At 42.1% G+C, this 17296-nt stretch overlaps 1 pseudogene; it reads left to right on the top strand.

The window, feature by feature from the left end:
• The window catches only part of LOC133419100 (dynein axonemal heavy chain 9-like), a 178716-nt pseudogene that overhangs the window by 92857 nt on the left and 68563 nt on the right, over positions 1 to 17296 (top strand).

Raw genomic sequence — 17296 nt, 5'->3', positions numbered from 1 at the left:
TGTATATGAGACTCTGGTGCAGTGAGACCAACGCAAACTGTACTGAATGCTCAATATGTCTGTATGATGATGCGTGGCCAGCCAGCTGGGTGCGTTTGTTAGCGTTGAAAGTCATGTTTTGGGGGTCAGAGCCGCTGTCAGGATACAAGGGAATCAAGCCGACCGCAGACAGACACAGACAGATGAATGCCAACACCCAGAGCTCTAATTCCTGTCCTGGGTTGAACAAAGCAGTGAAAGATGCCAGAATCTGCTGGATGGAAGGAAAACAAAGTTCTTCATTGTTTGTTGATCTGGCAAATAGCTCACGTTAAAGCATCACTGTTACGTGGAGCTGAAATGCCATATGGTGTTTTGTTTTGCTTAGCTCTATTTGTTAACAATAAATGGAGCCTGTCCTGATTGACGTCAGTAATCAATGAAATTAAGATTTGATTGTTCATACATTCTGGTGGAAAACATCTTGACTTTCGTGATGCGTCGATGAATCTGGTTCGGTTTCAGTTACGTGTACAAACATCCGAGTAGTTGGCTGCATAGACAACCTGCCTCCCATCTGCACAGCTACATGGATTCAGCAGCCAATTGCCACTTTCAGGCGTCTCAGGTATGAAAGCCGATCGGGTTCAGCCAGCTTTACCCCCAGAGATGATTATGCTGATTAGAACAGGTTCTGGGTTTGGAGACACACAACATCTGCTTGCTGCTGCCTCTGCCTCCTGGGTGACAGTGCGCAGAGGGAAACAAACAGTACCCGGGCGTCTCACTGTCCCCTCCCTCGTCTTCTACCACACCTGTTATGCGATGCACTTAAAATGTGCTGAGTTCCGCTTTAGTGCATCATCCATGCCCTTGTGGGAGAGAAGGCACGTCACACAGTCCTCAGAGAGATACACATTAATCATCAGTCATCAATTAAACCCTTACCTGCTCTTTGTCAAAACTTGTTATTTTGAGTTGGAGCAGAATGAAGACATGTGTGATTTAAAGATTCAAAAACACATCCGTTTTGATTTACAATATACATGTTGGGGGTTCTGTTGGTCCGTTTTTGGTTTTGTTATCCTCCGTTCGTTACGGATTCAGACAAGAGTTTACATGCGCGCTTGTGGTTCCTTGATTGAATCAGTCAAAGTCAAAGATTTCTCCTGTAGCTCAGGTCAGTGTTCTATTTCATATAAACTGTTACTAACAAATGGCCCTGCGATAGACTGGCGACCTGTCCAGGGTGGACCCCTGCCTCTTGCCTGTAATTAGCTGGGATAGGCTCCAGCAGACCCCCGTGACCCTGCAAAGGATAAAGCGGGTATAGAAAATGGATGGATGGATATTACTAACAAACAACTTTTCACCATGCCATTATTTATCTGAAGACGACCAACAAATATAAATCAGAATGGTTGAAGAATAACTAAGTTGGAAAAAAACGTAGCCAAAGTCTTGACCTTAAGAGAGCTGCGTATAAACAAAAGCCAGAAAAAATGTAAGAGATGTTGTGTTGTGGGCTAGCATTCCTCCATCATGATGTGAATTAAAAAAAAATGATACAGGAAGTGAGTTATTTTTTCATCATTTCCACTAAAGGAGGAGCTACAAGCTGCTGAATAATGGAGGTGCTCAGCAGAGCCCTCGTAACATTTATTTTCTACTTCATTTTTGTTTAATAATTAAAGCAGGGGTAAAAATTGTTACACGTTTATGTTCTTATTCAGTTGATGTTGTATTTGCCTTATACTAAAAATGTCACTTCCCATCCATATTCGTATTTCGGGTCTGTCACGGGTGTGGTTTGTTGAGGACCCAAATGCAGGAGAGCGAGAGGCAGGAGTTCACAAAACAGGATTTAATTGAACAAAAACAAGAACCAAAAACGTTGCTGAGCAGGATCAAAACTTGGACCAGGATCATGAACGAAAAAACTGACGAGGAGAACATGGAGGGAGCAAAGTCTTACATTAAATGAAAATGTAGATTATTGCCGTGAGAACAGCACAGCGGGGGCTGATTTATGGTTCCGCGTTACACCGGCGCAGAGCTACGGCGTAGGGTACGCGGCGGCGACGCACACCCTACGCCGTAGCCTACGGCGTACTGTGCGTCGATTTAACGCGGAACCTTAAGGCGGACGGGAAGGAAGGGGGGCGAGTGAATTGCCTGTGATTGCCCGGCGGTGGCTCCGTGACGAGACACCTGGGGCGGACGGGGAAACTCGGCCTCCCCGAGAAGGAGACGCATCTCCCGGGGGAGTTGCGCTGCAGAGGCGGGCCGGAAAGGCCAGAGGAACCGCCGTCGCGTCGAGGACCGATGAAGCCTGAATTATCGGTCCGCGTTAAATCGACGCAGAGCCTACGCCGTAAGCTACGGCGTAGGGTACGCGGCGAAGCGCACCGTACGGTGTGTGTCGCCACGTACCCTACACCGTAGGCTCTGCGTTGGTGTAACGCGGAACCATAAATCAGCCTTGAGCGGCAGCCGACGCTCAAGCCGACGAAATTAAAATGGGGTAATGGAAACAAACGCTAAAGGGGTCAGAATAATATCACCATTATTTAGAGTTGTAAGCAAATTCTTGGATTCTTCATTTCTTTGCAATCCTTTTGAAAATAATTTTGTACTTTGAATTTTGTACTTTGTACTTTTTACTTTTTACTTTTGTACTTAAGTACATTTTACACCATGTACTTTTGGTACTTTATTATATTTAATTTGAGGTACTTTTATACTTTTACTTAAGTAATTTTCTTAATGGGTACTTTTTACTTTTACTTTTTCCACCTCTGTGCACATCTTTAGCTTTAGAATTCTTTAGAGAGTTTATAATCATTCTTACTTTAGGTTCAGATATTTCCCTAATCACAAAAACAGGTTTATTATTATTTACAGGCATGACACTTAGTGAATTGATGGAGGTGCTCTGTGTCAATGTCTGTACTGATTCCACAAAATATAAGTTGAAAGTTGCTGCTATTTGAGCCTCATCCTGTGTAATTCTACCGTTCACACAGATTTCAAGGCACCTTTTATTGCCAGTATTCATAATTACATTCATTTCTTGTAAAACGTTCAGACAAAACAAACCTGTTGATTGTACTCTGCTCTTCTCTTCAAGTCGACACTTCAGCTGACTGTTGAGCAGCTAAGAGGGCAAGTCAAGTAGGCCTGAATAGGGAGGGGCAGAGCCATAGAAAGGAATACAATAAACAATTATTAAACAAAAACCTACCAACTATTTGGGGGAAAGAGTCAGGTGTCCTCAGTCATAAATATTACATTTTATTTTTCAAGCAAAAAAATCCTCTATATAGTAAAGACAAAGAAGTCTGAACCACCCGCGTATGCCTCATCTCACAGCCTAACCCTCCTCTCGGACACTCATCATCACAGATTCAAAAGACCTATTTTTGGATTGATGAATAATATTTTTGTTGTTGTTTTGTTGTTGTGTTCATCCCTATCTTGTTGTGAATATCAAATATATGATACTTTGGATTTTAACATTGATTTACTGTCTTATGAAATTGCTGTAGCTGCTCTGGCAACAGAATTCATAGATTTCGAGAAATTACCTGATTACACTTCACATCGCTACCATTCCATGACAAGATGTATGTTTTGAGAAACTATGACCTAAAGGTTGTGCTGCCTATTGTATTTGAATGTTAAAGGTATTGTGACATCATTTTTAACATGCTTTTAACACTATTAAAATGCTTGGCCAACATCCCTCAAATGTGTCTAAAAGAGTGTAACAAGAAAATATTCACTCTAGTACTCCATTCCTGGCTTTTTATTACAGTGTTTTTTTGCGCCGTGAAAAACGCTTCCTTTCCCCCCTTTCCTGTCAATCATTGCGCCGCTCCTCCTCCAAACCTCCTCCTCCTCCAGCCATACGCTCACAGCGGCGTCGGAGAGTTAAGCCGGGAGCGACAGGCGAAGCATGCACGGAAAACAGCACGGCGAACCACAGCAAACAATCATAAAAATAAAGGCATGCAAGCAGCAGTGTCCCCTTATCTTAAGTCCAGTCAGTGGCCGCGGGTCTTCTTAGCAGTTTTCCTCCGGTGATTAGAACAAAAGAGGCTCTAAACAGCTCCTTGTTAAGCCTCATTTATGGTTCCGCGTTAAATCGACGCAGAGCCTACGCCGTGGGTTCAGCGTACGGTGCGCGTCGCCGCGTAACCCTACGCCGTAGGCTCTGCGTCGGTGTAACGCGGAACCATAAATCAGCCTTTATGGTGCACTGGAGAGGAGAGGAGACAGGGAGCTGGGTGGAGGGGGCGGTGATTTAGCGGGCCGTTATGTAACGGCCCGCCACCAAACCACATGCGCCGTTTTTGCATAGTTATGCGGAAAATCCCAGAAAGCACACAATACACTGAATGTTAAAAGTTCGTTGTTTTTTGGGTGTAATTGATGTCAAGACACCCAACAAAACACAAAAAATCAAGAAAAATGTGTTTTTCATGTCACAATCCCTTTAAGAATTACACACATGAATGGCAGAAATTCTATTCATTTATCCTTGACTTAAAAAATAAATATAATTTGATATATGTACTAAGCCTTGTGGGGGCTGTGCAATGAGCTCGCCGGCTCAGGACTTTGGACTCCCAGAATGCCGCGCAGCATAATTGGTGCAATGTGATGTGCAATGTTAACGTGTTTTTTCCTTGTTGGCACTTTGTGCATGTGTTTGACAAGATGTGTGTGCGTGTGTGTGTGTTTAGCCACTGCTCCACTGCTACATTGTAAATGTGTGACCAAACCGTGCGGTGAAGTGTAATGCTGGGGATTGGGCCAGAAACAGCAGAGTGTCATTAGCAGAGTTGACAGTGTTTTCCCTCAGTGCTTTATAGTTAAGGTGGCCACCTTAACACACACCTGCTACCTTAACTGGCTAATGTTTATTCTTAACCAATCATACGAGGGTAAAGGTTTTCCATCAAACACTTGTCCCGGAGTAAATTGCATACAGTGATGAATGCAATCAATTCTTACATTATCTTAATGAGTAGTTGACCATTCTTAAAAGAGGTTGATGTGAGTCTTGAAACAAGTAAAAATGTCCGGAGCTAAATACTTAGCCCATGCAAAGATCATACAAATATAAATAACATAAAAAAAAGGAACATACCGCTGACTCGTGTGCAGTTACCGGGTCCGTGCTGTGGGATCTGATCCTTTTATGAGGGTAAATGTCGATGCAAAACCTCATTTCTACTCTCCCTCGCTGTTCAAACCGGTGGAAAACAGTCACCGCTTGTAAACAATGGCGGAACGCTCCGGCCGGCTGAGCTGGTTGTGGGCGTGGTTTCAGCAGCGGAGGAGACCGAGGGCGTGGTTTGCATTTTGCTTACGTAAAGAAAATGCACAAATCAAAACGGCCCGTAGAAACCACATGACACTGGGGGACTCTGTAAGGCGGGGGGGAGCAGACCTTGCAGATTTTCATGGGATATCATCTTTTCTGTGTTGGCAGGGTGAGGGGAGACCACTTTATATATGTTAAAACAAGAAAAAACGTGTTTTTCATAATAGGTCCCCTTTAAGCTGAGTTGTTAACATGTCTAAAGGCTACATCCTCATCAATTTAAGATACCGTAAATCTGCTTAGAATCAGTTTTATTATCTAAGTTGCTGGCACAAGATACATTTTCTTGAAACATGTAATATTATCTAAGTATCTTCAGTCTGAATAAGTAAATAAATCCAAAAAAGTGTGTGATTAGATAAATACACTGAATTCAAGTAAATTACACTAGTGGATATTTTCAGTTTTCTAGCAGTTTTCTCTGGATTGTCTTGTTGTTTTCGACCCTGCCTTTTGCTGACTACTCTGCCTGCTCATCGCTTGTCTGGTTCTTGGTTGCTCGGATTCTCTTCCTGAAGGTTTCTCCGTCTAAGGACTGAATTTTGGCCTGTTCAGGTTGTGGACTACCACATTCAGCTTTGGCTTGTACCACCTTATTTTTGGCTAATTGAATTGTTCCATAGGTTTCAATCTGTGCTATTCTTGGTTTAAACCTCACGCCCATTACACCGGGCCTTCTTTTCCTTTCCCTCTCTGAACAGGGTATTCTCTTCTGTACCAGTGAGTGTCTGAAAACCCCAACACACCTGCTGAAAATCTACCTGCATGAAACCAGCCGGGTCTACAGAGACAAGCTGGTGGAAGAGCAGGACATCCAAGCCTTTGATAAGCTGCAGTCGTAAAAAGTGAAAAAGTTCTACGAGGTGAGAGTTTTATAAAGTTCATGGGAGGAAGACAAGAGTGGGAGGCCAGAAGATGGGAGGAGCGGGGTGGGGGGTGACGGGAGTGAATCATTAGACTGCCTGTACTGCGTCTCGACCTGGACATCAGTGGCCAACACAGCGAGGAGAAAGAGAAAAGGAGAGAAACTGAATTTTGGGGGTAAAAGTTAGCCCATGGCCTGGAGAGAGTTGTGGGGGGGGTCTTAATCAGTGTTGTACGAGGTTTTGGCTGTCAGGGTCTGCACTGTCAGCCTGGCAAATTGAAAATAATTTTAATGGTTTCCTGTCTGCTGCTCTCTCACTGCTTTCTCTGGCTCTATCACATGCACACTAGTCATGCAACAGTGAAGAACAAGTTTAGATGAGGCATCACTACAGACAGTGAGGGAGAGAAGACAAGAGCCTAGTTTAGTTTTAGTTTAGTTTAGTTTATTTGCACATAAAAAATATACAACCGCCAAAAGTTCAGACGAACAGTATGTAGAAAAAAAAAGGAAACAAAAAAAAGAAATACAATGTAACAGAAAAAATGTGCAGGAGGAACCAAAAAAACCCATAAGGGCTTGTCGAGTGGTCCTCCTATAATGAAACAAACAATATCTACAGAGATATTTAAAACATAGGACAACTAAGGAGAATAAGCTAAATTACTAGAAAAACAGGAATCTGATGAGGATGTGCAGAGAAGTTCTGGAAATGAGTGGTTAAGCTTTGCTAAGCTGGGTTTTTAGCAAAAAAGTTGTGATTTGTTTTTTTAAATTATTTGTGCTCGAGCATTCTCTAATATTGAGTGGTAAGGTGTTCCAATAAAGAGGAACCTCTGAACCTAACTGAAAATTGGGAAAAAGTAGTCCTGAAAAAGGTGGGATGGAGATTGTTTGCAAGACCTAGTATTAAAGTGATGAATTTGGGAATTGAATTTAAATAAAGAATAAAAAAAGGTTGGAAGTAGCTTGTGAATGGAGCAGAAATAGGGAGAATACTTAGGGATTGGAACAATGGGCTGGATCTAGTAAGTCTATTGGAAAATGTAACCCTATCCACTCTTCAATTTTTTATTAACTCGTTGCTTCTAATGCAAACTTATGTCAGTTTGCTGCTGAGCCAAAGAGCAATATGCTACACGTTTTTGTTAGTTTGATTGTAAACAGGGATCTCTGTAGAGTTTTGCACTGCAACATTGTACACTTGATACTATGAAAATGAAGGCACCAAAGAGGATAGACACATGGTACTGTAGAGGGGTAAAAAAGGATTCCCTCACACCCACCTTGTTTTCAGATAAAGCATGCATCACTAAGAGAAAAACAAAATCCATAGTGAAATATTTGGGGCCCAAGAGTTGCCAAGATGAACATGAACTAGGTCACCCTCTGCACAGCTGTGATATTCAGCTGTGTCCCTGTCCAGACGGTTTAAGCTTCACAGTAATGTTATGCTGAGGAGGAGTGTGTTGCTCTGTGTCGTTACCACTGTGATGTGTGCGTGTCCCTCCCCGAGGACAAGGAGGAGACTCTGGAGCAGATCAGGCAGATGAACGTGTACTGCCACTTTGCCCGTGGGCTGGGGGAAGCCAAGTACATGGCTGCGGAGTCCTGGAGCAGCCTCAACAAAACCCTGCTGGAAGCTCTGACCAGCTACAATGAGGTCAACGCCGCCGTGAACCTGGTGCTGTTCGAGGACGCCATGGCCCACATGTGAGTTTAGCTTTGAAAAGAAAGTTTGGGGGTAACAATTTCATTGTAGGGAAAGTCAAAAGGAGACGGATAAATGTGGAAAAAAAAGAAGGCAAGGCAAGTTTATTTGTATAGCACAATTCAACACAAGGTAATTCAAAGTGCTTTACATCAACATTAAAAGCGGCAAGACACAATTAAATAGTAAATAACAAATAATATGAAATAAAATGATAAGAAAAAGGTAAAATAATAAAAAGCACACGTTAAGTTGTTCAGAGCACAACAACAAGCCGCACTGTTGCTCGGGTTATTTTCCCATGAACAAACTCACTGTTTACCTAGTCCTACACCCTGCTGCCACACTTACCCAGAAAGTCACAAATGTAGAATAATCATCACTTTTTCATTCGTCATCTCAGAATACAAATGTTACTGAAATCTACTGCATTCAGTTTTCCTTTTTTAATTTAGACAAGTCGAAGCATATATTTGTTCCCGCCTGGGTAGGAGTAACTCAGATTTTCTTTTCCCTTTTTTATTTTTATGAATGTTTTTATGAATATTTTTATGATATGACCAAATAAATATTAAACTTTATCAGACCCTTTGATCATTTCAAAACTAACGTGCTCTGTCAAACTGAAGTTTCTCTTGAAGAAAAGTTAAAAAATAAAACACACAAAATAAACTTGTTAAGGAAGTTGTGCCCACTTCTAACTATTCTAACTATGAAATAACTATTTGAAAGAAAACACTTAGTTGTCTTAAACAAGTAATGTAATAAATTCACCATCAAGTTCATGTGTTGAATTGGTCATTTTCTAAGTCAATTTTAATGTTTCATCCATTATTTAGCACGGTATTTACGAAAATAATTGCAAGAAGCAGATCAGAATTCAACAGAAGCCAAATGATTCTTGCTAATATTGATAAATATTTAAAACTCGTAGGGCCTGATTTACTAAAGGTTTGCGTGCGTAAAAACGTGTGCAAACTTGACATCACCCGCAAACCAATGTGCAAGCTGATCTACTAACAGCGTGCAAAGAGGACTGCGCCTCTCAAATGAGCAAAATAGCACACGCTATTCATTTAGTACTTTTGCCCTGATGAATAATCAATATGGGGCGTACCCGCCAGAAATCGCTAAATACTGGGAGGGGAAAATGCAAATATCTCCTTTTACCACACGCAATGAGATTTACCAAGCCTGAAAGTTTTTGCGGGGATTGTGATTGCGTCTGTATTTAATATGTTCGAAAGGAAGGTGTTAATCTGCCCAGCATTACGCAGGGATGCTTGTTGGTGCCTGATTTGAGGACTGGGGTGGGGATGGCTCAACTTGTGGTGAGGATTCTCCACATGCAAAAGGAGAAATATTTTATTTGAATGTTAAATCGAGTATTATTCAGCAAAAGGTTGCCACAGGAGGCACCTTCATTTTTTTATTTGTGATAATAAATAAATCACGTGTTTTCATGGAGAAAAAAGTGTTTCTCATTGTGCGCCTATACTTGTTCTGCAGTTGTCATACCCCGGTGTTGTGCCGTATTCAGCACCCCTGCCATGAAAAGCACCCCCTCGTCTGACAAAAATGATATTCTCATTCCGTGTCACGTTCTGCTGAGCGTCCAGTTTTGTGTTAATGATTCATGTTTAAATGCGCTCATGGATTCCACAATAGTCATACTTTCCCACAATCACAGTCACAGATAACAAAAATCGGGTAAATGGTTATTGATGTCATTAATTAATAGCCTGCTTACTGTTTTGTCTTCCATAATATTTGTAAATATATATAATATAAACTCCTAAGTATGTGTTTGTGTGAGTGTGTATATATAAATATATTGAAGTGTCAGTGTGTTGTTTTTTTTCTTGGTCTACTTATCATTGAATATACGAGGGGGTGCTTTTCACGGCAGGGGTGCTGAATACGGCACAACAATTTGCCTCTTCCACTAATATCTCTAACTCCAACTCGTCAAATTTCATTTTGCGCTCGCAAACCATAAGACACGCAACACCTCATTTAAATACTGCGGTTTTCACCTGTTATCAATTGCGCACGCAATCTTAGTTGATCACCCGCAAAACACAAAACAACAGCACGTGCAAACTTTTTCAGTGCACACGCAATTTAGCACTCTTTATTTAGGATCTTAGTAAATCGGGCCCTTAGTAGTTAAAATGTAACATTTCAATTCTAAGCATGTAAATGGATGTCAGGTATCTTCCACTCGTCCTTTTTCCAACTGAAGGATCAAAAACTCAAAAGCATTTTGTTTGCTGCATCTTAAAAACAAGGTGCATCACGCAGTGATTTAATAAGTGAGTGAGTCTACAGCCAACTGTGATGCTGCTGCGTGCGCTCTGACTGCAAAGTAAGAAGCTGTTGCTGCTGCCAATGATGATCATTTCTGCCTGATATTGGATTCTTGAAATGTTTATGCTTTTTACATTATGAAGTTTTGTGCTTTCTGATAATGTTTAATGTTCTCCGGTGCCTTTAATAAGACATCAGCTGCATGTTTACAGGATAAACTTCTTTACTCTTAAATGTTATTACAAGTAGGAGCAATGATTACAGTTGCAGTGTTAGCTGGAAGCAAATGAAATCAGCTGAATTAACATTTAAAGAGTTCTAATGGGAAGCAAATGAATTGCTACCTGAACCCAACTGAGGTGAAAGCAGACACAAAACAGATGAGAGCAGTTGATCTGAATAGTCAAACTACGGGACAGTTGGTGTCTAGAAGCCTCAATAGCAGCTGATTGTTAAAGGAGCATGAGGCAAGAATAAGAAATGAGACTCATTAGCGCTACGACGACCGTCAGGGTTCCTGCAGCCAACAGCGAAGCTGGCACGGGAGCGCCGTTCAAATCAAGCTCTAAATATGACTTACAATGTTATCTTACCTGGTCAGTAGGAAATGAGTCATGTCAGCATCTGTTTTCAGTCCCAATTCAAGTTGAAGCTGCCTCCATGACTCAAACGCGTATCCAATGTTTACTCGTGCGCCGCCGAGAACGTGCATGCAGCGTCATGTGACGTCACATCCGCAGGACAGCGCGGGAAATTCCGGTCCGGAATTGCAGCACATTTTGCAGCACACAGCCTGTTCAAGGCAACGGAGAGATACGCTAGAGGGCTCATTCTTTTTGGTTTGGAACGCTTCATCTGACATTATTACTAGAAAACGTAAAACCTATACGAATCTTTTTCATAAATCCTGCCTCAATCCTGCCTCATGCTCCTTTAAGAAGTTGTTAAATCATCATTGAAATTTCAAGGATTTCAGGCATCCAAACTCACTGCTAAAAGATAAAAAAATGAAATGTCAGCTCAACTGCTAATACAGAAGAGTTTTGTTTGTTTGTGGTCTACAATATGACAGCAGCTAAAACCTGTGTTGGCGATTCACAAAAGTAGCAATGGAGCTGATAATGTAATCACTTCAATGAGCTACATTTCAGAAACATCAGAACATTTATTTTGCCTTGTTGAAAGTATAAAGATTCCCAGGAGTCCAGTGCAATCCAGAGTTTATACATTTCGTTTGCTTATCTCAGTCTAATGGTCGCTTGGATCATTTTAAAACAGAGAGTAAGAGATAGGAAATGCCTGTGCTTTGCATCTTTAGCTGTTTATGTTGTAAGAGTCAGACCATGTCTTCGCCCAGCTTTCCCTTGCACTTCCACTGCTTATTCTTTTACATGGCTCGTCATCACACCCCGACTGTCTGCTCCTCCACATGCAGCTGCAGAATAAACCGAATCCTGGAGTCTCCGCGGGGGAACGCGCTGTTGGTCGGAGTGGGTGGGAGCGGCAAGCAGAGTCTGACCCGACTGGCCGCATTCATCTCCAATCTGGAGGTTTTTCAGATCATCTTGAGGAAAGGATACGGCATCCCCGACCTAAAGGTTTGAGAATGAAAACACAGAGAAAACATCAGTCTAGAGAAGCCAGTTGATTATTAAAAAGTTCTGACAAACACACAGTTATTACATCCCAACTTTGAATTTTCATAAAAATATTTCGGTGCATTTTGGGAAGCATAGTGATCAACACTATTGTCATGGCAACGCTTGTTTCAGGCACAGATCACAGCAAAATAAGAAATCTCTGACCTTCTCTCAGCCTAATCTCATTGTGTGTGTCTCTCCTCCCCTGTCCTCTCTGCCCACCCACCACCCAGAGTGACCTGGTGTCCCTCTACATCAAAGCCGGCCTCAAGAATATTGGCACCGTGTTACTGATGACTGACGCCCAAGTGGCAGATGAAAAGTTCCTCGTGCTCGTCAACGATCTTTTGGCGTCAGGTAACAGCAGTTTTTACTCAGTATTGCACATCATGTTTCACAACTGCTCCCTGGGCGCTGGAAAAATGGCAGCCCACCGCTCCGAGTGTAACTAGTGACGGTTCAAAAGCAAAGGACTCATGTCGGTGTGTTGCGTGAGATATATGCTGACAAATAAAGATTTGTCTCATTATTATTATTGTCAAATCTCTGCAGTGAAATTTATGCAGCGCAGCTCATCAACTCCACATCATTGATTAAAGTGCAAGCAAAGCTGAAGCTCGCGTGTACAGCTTCACAAAAAGAAATGAGTGATAGATGTGTGCTTGCGATGGTTGTAGTTATTTACAGTGATGTACAATTAGTGCTTTTTCACATTAGGTGCAGTTTTGTATTCAAGTTCTAATTTTAAAGACCAAAGCTAGAATATCTATATTAAAAAGAGCAAATCAGAATCAGAAAAAGCTTTATTGCCAGGTCAGACATAAATCAGACGAGAGAACTTGACTCCGGTTGACACCGATGGCACCATTAATACGGTCGCCATCCGTAGCCAAATGTTGTCCCTCAAGTTAGAATCATAGACCATAACACAGTGAGTTTTTTTCAATGACCTAATACTGGATTTTATTTCTTTGTCCCTACATGTTCCAGGGTGACCTTTAGCTAATGGTGGCTAATGTCAGCAAAGATTACAAGACAGTGATATATGTTTGACTTTTTACTATGTCTGCTCACAGTACTGTTATGTTGCCTATTAGGATGTCAGGTTCACGAATGAAAAACATCCACGCATTCTACACACTTCCTTAAACTACAGAAGAGTTGCTGACTCGTCTTTACAGATCTTCCAAAAAGATGACGGGGATTATGGGAGAAATTAGAGCGTTATTGCTTCATTTTACCTTCATAACCTTCCAAAGCAAAACTCAGCAAGCGGTTGAAATATGGTTATGAAATAAAGAAAAAAGAAAAAAAAGACGCTTAATCACAAGCTCCTAAACTTACATCAGGTTAGCTACTGATTATTTTGTCCCTTTAAATACACACTTAGATCGACATTCACGCTCCATGCTCGTCTTTTACCCGCGAGGGGCTGTGACTTAAAGCACATCTCCGCATTAGCATAAGTCTCTATGAACTCCTGCAGCCACCACCTCTATTAATAGACTGAGATTTGATTTAAGAGTCTTGGTACGCGGCGTCTGCTCAGATCCAGACAAGATAAGAAACTCCTCGTGAGTTCCTCCATAGTTATAGTTCACTTATATCCGCAGCATCTGCTGCCTGCAAACTCGGCGCCTCTAATGCAGCTCATTTGATTAATTCCAGGGGAGATTCCTGACCTGTTCCCAGATGATGAGTTGGAAAACATCATTGGCAGCATGAGGTCAGAGGTCCGCAGCTCAGGATTGATGGATACGAGAGAAAACTGCTGGAAGTTCTTCATCGACCGCGTTCGCAGACAGCTCAAGGTGAAGCAGTCAGATAGCACAAAGACGAGTGTGTCTTTCATACTGTGAATTTCTCATCTAATCATCCAGAAACTGTTGTTCTCAGTGGCTTTCTTCTGTGGGAGAGTTTACCATTAATCTTTTTTACGCAGCTGTGTCTGTATTTCCTCTCCATCCTCTCTTAATACAGCAATAGCTTGCCTCCTCACACTCTAATGTACCATTTCTAAATAAAACCCCCTCATGCTTGGATAAACATCTGGCTTTATGATGAAGCTTCTCCCAAAACAATTTTTTTTCCTGACACTTTCAGATGAACTTGAATATGTCGGGTGGTGGACGTTGTTATAAATCACCGGCATGAGCTGAAAAGCCGCCGTTTAGCTGCTTATAATTTCACCGACGTGTAGTTGCTTTGTTCCCTCTAGGGAGGGAGAGATTCCAGAGGGCTGCTTATCCTGTCATTATTATACTGTGCACCACCACCACCACCCACATCCTCCACCTCCATTTCACTCCCAGCACAAGCCTCACCGGCTCTGGAGTGAATAAATAAGGAAGTCAATCCCGTGGGCACCATCTTCTTGAGAGTGACTTTCTGACTGTCTGGTTGTCACTAAAAACTGTTTGCAGGGATGGAAAGAGATGCTGCCTGGTTTCAATTATTGCATGAAATTAGCTGAGGTTGAATTTGATCATGTAATGCTGTGCGTTGAGCACGAGTGTGCAAACTGGGCTCCAAATGAACATGCTTTTGGATAGTTTTTGCATCAGAGATGTTTGTCACATGGGTGTGGTTTGAAGGTTTAACATTCATTTATCCTAAATATGGCATTTAAAGACTCCCCCAAGACTAATCTAACGGGATCAGATGGATCTGATGGAATCTGTGGCCAATTAGCTGAGTCCCCAGGACTCCCTTAGTTGTTCTTTGTACACTTGATGACTGTTAAGATTTCTTTTGTCAGCAAAAAGGAATGCATAGTCAGTATTATGCTGATCATCATAATTTTATGACCAATATGTGCATTTTTGACAATCACATTGTTCAAAAACAGAGCAAACGGAGACCCCTTGTTTAACTCTGTAATATCTTTAGGATTAGCTGACTATGAAGGGGCAATGCATTTTGTATAAAAGCCATACGGACTGAGGGACTTGATTGCTGCAATTAGTAGAAGTACGTCTAAAATTCCTGGCAAGAGCACCTCTTTACTTATTTAGCACAGACTGCTCATGCTTTGAGACTCTGTTGCAGCCTGATTGTATTTTAACATTTCAGTGAAAGAGAAAAGAATTCGATAAATGCCAGCACCCTCTGAAAGGAAATGTCACACAGTCTATAAAACAACTGAAGATGAAAAGAGGATGGATAAGAACGTGACCTTAAACTCACCTCAGCATCCACACACAGCCTGGAGAGTCTCGAGCAGAGCGGACCTCAGCAGAGCAGAGCGGGAGGCCGGAACGGACGACAGTCCTCGTCTGGGCCACAACCTCACAATCTATCTGTTCAATGACTAAAGCCCCTCAAAAAGCATCATGTATTAATTACGCTGTTGAATATTCAGCAGCAAAAATTTCCCCAAAGATGTGGAAGATTTTAGGTTGGTTGCTAAAAGCATCCACTCGCTACGATACTTGCAAATGGAGGGATGTTAAGTACTACTAAGAGGGCCGTTAAGCTGTGAATGGAACTCTTCTCCTCTACTACTACACCTTAAAAGATACTGTCAAGATTTTTTTTGTTGAATACATTTAGTTACAAATCCAAAACGGATGAATGTTGGACATCAGGCCACTCATCAGCCATTCAGACATGTGGAGCAGGAACTGTTCAAACTTCTCTATGCCAATGAACGTAGCTCCTTCTTTCCCCAGAGTTGATTGATCACCATCAGCAGTCTCTGTAGCAGTCTTTGGGTGTGCCTTCTGCGTGTTTGTTTCTTTGGTTTTATAAAATGGAGCATCTGGCTGAGCTTCTCAACAAGCCAGCTGTTAGTCTCCAGCAGTGAAAACAAGTCTGACATCGCCCACAGCTCGACACTCTCCTTTAATTCACATGCTCGCTGGAAGCTTTATTAGCTTAATGATGGAGCTCCAGATAATTAATCCACAGTTCTCCGTCACCCCTGCTGACTTGTGAAGGACTGTTAACCTGAAAAGGCCACTTTTCTCTGTGAGGTAAAGTCGCAGAGAAATCACAACGACTATGATTTGTAGATATGTGTGTGTGTGTTTTCAGCTGAGTGACCCTGCTATGTGTGTGTCTGCGTTGCAGGTGGCTCTGTGTTTCTCTCCAGTGGGCAGTAAACTCAGGGTTCGCAGCAGAAGGTTCCCCGCCGTGGTCAACTGCACAGCGATCGACTGGTTCCACGAGTGGCCACAGGAAGCACTGGAGTCAGCCAGCTTCCGATTCCTGCAGGAGGTGGAGATTATCGAGGTGAAAATGGTTCATATTTTACAGTAAACATTATACACGGAGATGAAGCCACCCACAAAAACGATGTTCACTTTTCAGCTGCTGTGGCTCAATAAATGGGATATTAACTTCAAGAGCAGACCTGAGGCCAGAAAAAAATGTAATTCCGAGCCTGAGCCTCGGGAGACATTTCTCTGCAGCTAAATCTTCACAGTCATCTGCTTTATTTATGAAAAGTGAACCAGTTCTGTGTCTTAATTCCTGCAGCCTCAGGTGAAGGAGTCAGTGAGTAAGTTCATGGCATACGTGCACACCAGCGTCAATCAAACCTCCAAAGGGTACCTAGAAAACGAGCGGCGCTACAACTACACCACACCCAAGTCTTTTCTGGAACAGATAAACCTCCATCGCAGGCTTCTGGGCCATACAGATCACATGGATCCTCAATACCGGGAGGAATCTTTCTGAAAATGAAAGAGATTCCTGCCCACATTGACCCCAACTTAAGCTTTTACTTTCAAGGTTGAAAGCAAAAGTTAAGTCCGACCAATCTAAGAAATATTTGTACCATGTCTGTAGGTTTAGTTGAGATTCAGCAGTGACTCTAGAGAATCTGTGCAGTTTGAGAATAAATCCCAGTTTACTCGACAAAAACACTGATTGATGAGCCCGGACGCAGCCAGCTATCTTGCCATCTTGCAGTCTGCCAAAACCTGTGCAGATTGTGTTTAATTTCCTCCAGCAAATTAAGAAAGACATGTCTTTGTAATCAGTATGTTCTGATACCTTCTTCCTTCGGTGCCCCAATTAAATAAAGATGAGTCTAGAAAGGTTTTCTTCTCCACCTCACACTACTCCTTAGAGCGCCTCCTCTTCACAGAAAATATCTCACTCAGAACTTTTCTTGGAGGCACAGTCATGTGAAAAGGTGCTTATTGAAAACTGCAACCTCTAACAAAAAAGCAAAAACACGTTACACCTTGTTATTATTTATTTAACAAAAACTTGTAGAACCACCTTTAATACCGAGAGCAAAGGTTTGATGTTATCAGACAGACTCACATTGCTAATAATCTAGCATGACTTTGTCTCAAACAAGCTTTAACTGGTAAACAGCTCATGTTTGACTCCCGTTCATGACTAAATGATCATGAAGCGTCCAGATCCTGATGCTTTAAAACAAGCTC

Source organism: Cololabis saira, chromosome 19 (genome assembly GCF_033807715.1).
Source record: "Cololabis saira isolate AMF1-May2022 chromosome 19, fColSai1.1, whole genome shotgun sequence".
NCBI lineage: Eukaryota > Metazoa > Chordata > Actinopteri > Beloniformes > Belonidae > Cololabis > Cololabis saira.
This window is presented reverse-complemented; position numbering and strand designations above follow the sequence as displayed.